The following is a 7,868-nucleotide window of genomic DNA, read 5'->3' on the forward strand; positions in this document are numbered from 1 at the left end:
AATAGACAAGTAAATGCCCCGCCAACAGGTTACCGACACGTTACCGACACGTTACCGACAGGTTGCCAACAGTCGGCCGACACTTTGGCCTCAAACATAACACAAACTGTCGGCCGACAGTTGGGCAACAGTCGGCCGACTGTCGGCCAACAGTTGGCCGACTGTCGGCCGACAGTTGACCGACAGTCGGCCGACAGGTTTTTTGGGGAGCTCTTCTTCACAATTACCCTTAAATCTAGCGGCTACACAGAAATGCTAAGCTTCAACAAACACAGACATCCTGTACGGCCAAGACGTAATAGGCAGAGAAACATTATAAAAGCGTAAAAACTAACATCGGCAGAACATTTCTCCAACTAATCTCTAGACATTTCCCAAGACATCAAAAATATCACAGCCTTTTTAACAAAAACAACGTCAAGGTCAGCTACAGTTGTATGGACAATATGCAATGTATAATTACCGGTAACTAGCACAACAAGAAAGTAACCAGCATCGACACCAAACCTAACGCCCAAGACCAATGCAACTGCCGCGATAAAGACCAATGCCCCATTGACAATAACTGCTTAACATCAGCTGTAATCTACAACGCCCGAGTCACAACAGACGATACTACGAAGAACTAGATCGGATTGACAGAAGGAACATTCAAGCAAAGATTCACGCAACACAAACATTCATTCCACCACAGGAGCTACATGAACAGCACAGAACTATCTAAAACACCTTTTCAAATTAATTGGTACTTTTTCATTATAATTGGTACTAAAAACTGTTATTCATTATCGGCCATTATTGACTATTAGAGCCAATCAGAGATATCCTTTACTAAAGATGATTAGCTTGGCTAATGTTAGCCACTTATCAGTCTATTATACCCAATGAGAATCCTGTTATCCGATAACAGAATAATCATGGATAATGGTCGCCATACCTTGGATAATGTTAGCGAAATTCACCAATAACCCTCGAGAATTTAAAACAGAATATCTTTCTTCATGTAATTAAAACCACAATACTACTCTTGTTCCATTGACCCTCAGCTTAAGCTTAATGAAAATCTGTCAAACCGCATAAAGAGCGCGCCATTATTTTAACGTTTATACCGTGCTATATCACAGTAAAAAACAGAATCAAGGCGAACCATCGACAACTTGATGATAATAATAAATAATAATAATAATTGAAACGGTATTGTCCTATTGACGAACTTCCTACTGACCAAATAACCAAGTAGCACATTTGTCGGCAGACAGAAATGAAATATAGGTACATGAGGTCATTATCTTTTGCGTTCGGTGTACTGTGTTGCGTGCAGCGCTTTCGCCAAAGTGAAACTTCATCCCTCCCACAATTGCACAGATAAAACGCACCAGCATTCAAGACTTGATAAACCTGACGCATGAAATATTATTTTTGTACAGTACAGTATTGGAGAATTTACTTATAAAAGAAAAATACATTGGTCGACCCACATCTGGTGTGCATATGTGCGTTCGGGTTCTTATTTGATCCAATTTAAGCTTGTCTTGCAAAAGATGTTGTAATTGTTCGATGAAATGCGTGGATGAAATCAGGCATCGTTAAAAGACTTCTTTGAGGCAGATACTTCTCAATTTGCTTTGGTTAACGCAACGTAAAAGAATGTTTTTGTTGAATAGCAAATTATGAGCAAATATTTAATGAAGATGATCAGCTTGGCTAATGTTATCCACTTATCAGTCTATTATACCCAATGAGAATTCCCGTTTCCGATAACAGAATAATTATGGTAATCCTCGCCATACCTTGGATAATGTTAGCGAAATTCACCAATAACCCTTGAGAATTTAAAACAGAATATCTTTCTTCATGTAAGTACAACTACAACACTACCTTTGTTCCAGTGACCCTCAGCCTAAGCTGAATGAAAATCTGTCTAACGGCAAAAACCGCGCGCTATTATTTCGTTTATACGTAACTATATTACAGCAAAAAACTGAGTGAGGCGTATCATCGACAATAATAATAATATTAATAATAATAATTATCACAGTATTCTTACTGACCAAATAAGTAACTAGTACATTTCCCAGCAGAGAGAAATGAAATATAGATACATGAGTTCATTGTTATCGTTTGTGTTCGTTTGCGTGCAGCGGTGTAACCGAAATGAAACTTCATCCCTCCAACAACTGCACCAATAAAACGTGCCAGCATTCAATACTTGATAAACCTGACGCATGAAATATTTTATGTATAGTAGATTATTGGAGAATTTTCTTATAAATGAAAAATATATTGGTCGACCCACATCTGGTATGCATGTGCGTTCTTATTAATTTTGATCAAATTTACTATAGTAAGTTGTCTCGAAACACAATTGCCGAAAATTAATGGTTGGGTGACATACGGGGTTGAAATCAGGAATCGTCAAAACACTTCTTTGAGGCAGATACGTCTCAATTTGCTTTGGTTAACGCAACTTCAAAGAATGCTTTTGTTCCATAGCATTATGAGCGAATTATAGTGATTTTGAACTCAATTAATTTAATACCGGTGAAAAAGTTAAAACCGCGGAACGATTCAGTGCCTGGTGATTTTCCCTTTCGTTAATTTGAGTTTTCGATTTGGATTACCTAATTAGATACAGTTTTGTCTAAAAGAGCTAAGAAATTTTGTCTCCATGATGCTAAGAAGCGCACATCAACATGATTAAAACTGAAAAACAGATTTTGCTGCACTTATCTAATCATGCCTATCATATACCTACGATCGACCGCACGCAACGACGTTCGGCCGCCGTGTACTTGAGAAAAGCTCTTTTCGGAAAATGTTGCATTTATTCATAAACCAGTTTCTTACTATTAACAATCTCGTTTCAATCCACTAGCTTGACTATCCCCCGATGAATTAATTCTCAGAAGCGAGCAACTCTGATTTTCAGCACAACACTTGTCAACGTAACCTACCATAATTATTTACCGCGCAAATTGTATTCTTAATCCCGCCAAAATTATTCCAAATGAAACTGGCGCTGTAATTGCCTTAAAACATTTGACTAGACTGACTGACGAGTTTTGTTCTCAACTTTTATTTTTTATTTTTTGAAAAGTATCACAAATCACTTACACAAATTTGGTACAGTGTACGTCTACACTGGACGACATTGTTTCGCCGTACATTTCGCACGCTACCATTTCGCCATTTAGATTTCTATCTTCTTTAATACCAACTAAGAATTAAACATAGCCTGAATGTAGGCGTCAGATTCTGTGAACATTTCTGGTGCCCTAAGTGCCTTTTTAAAGCTGCAAAGGGTGCATTCTGTACCAGTGTCTTTGGGGTCTAAACTCGATAACGTCATAACCAAGTATAAAATACCCACTGACCTTTGACGCGTTCCCTGTCTTTTACCGCAAGTTCACTCCCTTTGGATGTTTGATCAAAATTGTGGATTCGGCTGCTGCAAAGACGTTTCTATTCTTGACCATTTCAAAAGACAATCCTGCTGAATTGTTAGCCATTAACAATGAGTGTACAAGCCGGTGGGGATGGTGCACATGCGGCTTTGTCACGAAACAGGGATTTGGTGACATTTTTCGCCTGCACATGTGGCAGTGGAACATGAGGTGGAACATGTACTACCTCAGTATTCATGAGGAATGAGAGAGAAATAGATTGTAAAAACTGCTCTGAAAAAAAGTGGAAACTTTATTTGCAATCTTTCATGAGGAATTATGAAGGCATTTCTAATGTAAAAAAAGTGAACAGTGAAAGCTATACAATAATAAGCCATTGTAACTCTGAAATTAACGTGTTATTTCCAAATTAATTATGTCCTTCATTTGACATGTGTAACAGTAGAGTTCATATGGAGCGATGTTTTACTCAGTCCATCGAGTATGAGGCAAAAAAGGGTGCGAGTGGAAAAAATGGCCGTGGGAAAATCTGAAAGCGACTGAAGGAGACAAGGTCATTTTTTTCCACTCGCACGGGCGCGGACAGGCAGTGCGATGTTTTTGTAAAAATCAGAGAAACCGATAGATTAATCCAATTTAAAGTATGCTATCTCGATTAAGAAACACTTAGAGCTTCTACAGAGCGTTATTAGTCTCTTTTTAACACCTAGCCTACTTCTTCGCTTCTTACCGATTGCCGGTCAAGGTTTTTGATGTTTTTTTCAAATTCAAAGAAACAATTAATTAATATCCATGGCAATGCCTCGCCATGCGATCGACCTTGTAATGGCTACAGGCATTTCTCTCAAATATCAAAGCAAAGCAAGTTGGGTAGTATAAACAACATGTTAGAGAACTTGATCTTGAATGGGAAAATTCTATGGTTTTTTTCTGAATTGCAACGAAATACCGACTGCCGGTCATTTAGTGAATTGTACACCAACGTTTCGTGGAAGCGCTTAGTACTTCTTGATCGAGATAGCATACTTTGGATTGGCTTGTTCGCACTACACCGGAAAATTTGGTTTGGTGTTTGCAAAAAAATTGAAAATTTTGTAATCACGAATTTTTTTGTTTTCGTAATAGCGTTCGCACTTGAGACATGCTAATTATTTGTGTAACCACAAATGTCAATCAATGGAAATAGATACCGAGATTTCGTGACAGTAGTAGTACTGTGGAAGTGCCTGTGGCTCCTCGTAGTAGCATTGAGATCCATAATAGTTTAAATATTGCTGAGTTTCGGGAATGTACGAATTTTGAACAAATGGTGCGGGATCGCTGTCCCTGTCTGATATTTCTCCTCGTCTATCGATTTCTAAATGGCGGTAAATGGGATCACGTACGCAATACCATTTTGTGTGGTATCGATTACGAAATATGATGACCCGTTGAAGGGTAGCTGTCACGGAACAATAGATTAAAATTGTAGGCCTACAAAGCTACTCGACGGTCTCTTTGAAGTTTAGTGACGCTTGACAAAATTTTCGTGGACGAAAAAAATGGTTCGCACTTAAAATGGTTTTGCGTTGACAGACTTTTTTGCAAAACAAACAAAATTTCGCGTAGTGCGAACAGGCCCTAAGTCTATCAGTTTCTCTGATTTTCACAAAAAAAATACCGGACTGTCCATCATTTACTGAATTTAAACCTTGACCGGCTGTCGGTCATTTAGACACAGTGTAAGTCGCTTAAAAATATTTCTTTGAAAATCCTAAAAATGCCTGATTAATCTTTCCCTCCTCGGCGACCTTGTACTTTCTCCCTAAGCATTGCACTTTTACTTTTGGGTAGACTATAAATTTTGGACAAATAGTGTCTCGATCTGGAACTTGTGGCCAGTAGAAAAATTCATTTTTTTTGCTCAGAAAGTTAACACAGAGGTTATCTTGTGTCTTTTCCTCCACTTGACCTATGAAGCAGTTGTCACAACCGCTATAGGCTATGGCAACCCAGTCGTCCTTTTCAATTTTTTCAATGTTGTAGTCCTGTGAAATGCATTAAAAGAGGTAAGATGTGACTGGAATGGTGAATGTAACTGTAACTGCGTATTTGAAAGAAGAAGAACTATTTTGATTTATTCTTTTTGTTTGTTTGTATCCTGGTTTTGTCTGTTTGCTTGCCCTTTAATTGTTTTATTTCACGTTGTACTTCAGTTCTCTGCTTCATCTCCTCTTAGTTCGATCTCAACAAGAACATTTTTTCTGACAGACTCACGTCATATGACTCGTTTTTGAGTTCATGATACTCTGGCGTACACAGAAGCGGAACAACAATAATGACAGTACATGTATATACCTCAGAAAATTATTTCTTACCCATTCGTCAACAAAATCATCGTCAGTTTCTTCGTTTCGATCTAGAGAGAAGACATTATACCGTTTTAGCTGGTCATCCGGCTGTTGTACAATGCACATTAACAAACTAGGGAACAACGCACCTTTTTCGCTTTGTTGAAGTTTTAGACTTGTTGGCTGTGACGAAACAGAAAACCTAAATGAGCAGTGTGTAACCTAGAGATAATAACATAATTTCAAAACACTTTGTTGAGTAATTCATAGTTATACACAGGAATTGTCATACAATACCTTTGTTTTTTTCGCCGTGGTTGCGTTAGGCTTTGACTGTGAAATATTTTCCTTTACTTCTGTGACTTTCCTTATCACCCCTTCTGTCTTCTGTGTTTTGTTTTTCCTGATGTTGTCTTTACCATGCTACAAAAAAGGAAATAAAGTGATTATGCAGCAGTTTAACTCTTTATTTAAAAGATTTTTTGTAGGCTACACAGTTAAGGGTACACAGGCTAGTCGAAGAAGAACGACCTCATCGTTAATACTTATGAAGAGGTGCATCATAACGAGTTATAAAATGACAGAAAGTCATGATCAAACCTCAGAAACAGATAAAACGTCACAGTCCTCGTCGTCCTCACTTGTGCGTGAATAAACGGACTGTCAACCCAAAATTGTGTACAAAGTTACTGACGGATATTGATTTTATATTTTTTAAAAGGAAAAAAAAGAAAGTAAGAGAATTATCGTACCTTCGTTTCTTTCGAGGGATCTGCTTTCTTGCGCTACAAAAAACAATTTCAATAAAGGTTAGGTTTCAATATATTCAATCTCAAGGTAAGTGATAAAGCTAAAAACCTTTTGTTTGTTTACCTTAAGTTTAGGTTTTTCTTGAGAGATAACTTTCTTAATTTCCTGAACTTCCATTCTAGCTCTTTGGGTCTGTGTCAATATTTGATCATTGCTGCAATGCTGCCAAACGAAAAAGGAAGCGTGTCTTTTGGCTGCATTAAAAAGTGATAAAACTAGCAGGGTACGTAACGCCTAATAAAACGTTGAGCCACCTTGAGTAGAAGAGAATCAACAGAAACACTGAACTAAACCAACCTCAGATACAGACCCCCAATCACCACTGTCCTCAGAGTCCTCGCTCGTGTTTAAATTAACCTCCTGTCGATCCAAATTTGTGGACAATTAGTTACTAATTTTGAAAAAAAAAAACACAACAATTTTGGCTTTTCGATCAGTTCTTGTTTCCTGGCAAGTATCAAGGATAGGTTGAGCCCGCCAAAATCGTGTTTCTATCATGTACTTAATGCACGTCTTTAGGAAACAGTTCTACTTTCATTTATTTGGAAAAGTTTCTTTTACGATCTGTCTTGTAGTTCAATAGCAGATATGGCCTACAACAATTGTGGTGCATTAATTACTGACCTGGATGACCTTGGATGATCTATTTGCTGATGAGGTATTTGAACCAATTATCTGTTTGCCTTTTTGCTATAAAGAAAAGATAATTATAAGACTTTTTAGCAGATACATTTATGGCCCACAGCGATTGTCGTGCATCAATTGACTACTGACGTGGATGACCTTGGATGATGTACTAGGTGATGAGGTCCTCGGGCCAATTATCGTTTTGGCTTTTTGCTATAAAGAAAAGCAGATAATTGAAAGCCTTTTTTAGCAGATACATCTATGGCCCACAGCGATTGTCGTGCATTAATTGACAACTGACCTGGATGACCTTGGATGAGCTGGTCTTTGAGCCAATTATCTGTTTGTATTTTTTCTATTAAAAAAAAGGATAACTTAACTGAAAGATTTTTATCTTAAGGACTGTTTCAATCTCTTGGAGTGTCGACCTTAAATCATTGTTGTGTGCTTAAGAAAAACATTTCAGTTAACCGACCAGATGCAGTAATTTGCAAAAGTTTGCATGTGCTTTTGTAAATATGAATCTTTGTCTTACATCTTGTTACCTTTTGAACACCAGAAAGTGGGGCATCATCTCCCTCTGAAGAGGTGTCACTGCTTGAGGATCTTTGACGGTCTGTAGACTTCTGAAAATGGATCAATTTAAGAAATTTGTCTTTGTCTATTTTCGCGAATTCCATTCAATTTCAATCTTAAG

At 37.7% G+C, this 7,868-nt stretch overlaps 1 pseudogene; it reads right to left on the reverse strand.

The window, feature by feature from the left end:
* Window positions 1-3,509, reverse strand: part of LOC138035258 (uncharacterized) — a 6,254-nt pseudogene extending 2,745 nt beyond the window's left edge.
* Window positions 3,510-7,868: the final 4,359 nt, after the last annotated feature.

This window comes from Montipora capricornis, unplaced genomic scaffold (assembly GCF_036669925.1).
Source record: "Montipora capricornis isolate CH-2021 unplaced genomic scaffold, ASM3666992v2 scaffold_340, whole genome shotgun sequence".
Lineage (NCBI taxonomy): Eukaryota > Metazoa > Cnidaria > Anthozoa > Scleractinia > Acroporidae > Montipora > Montipora capricornis.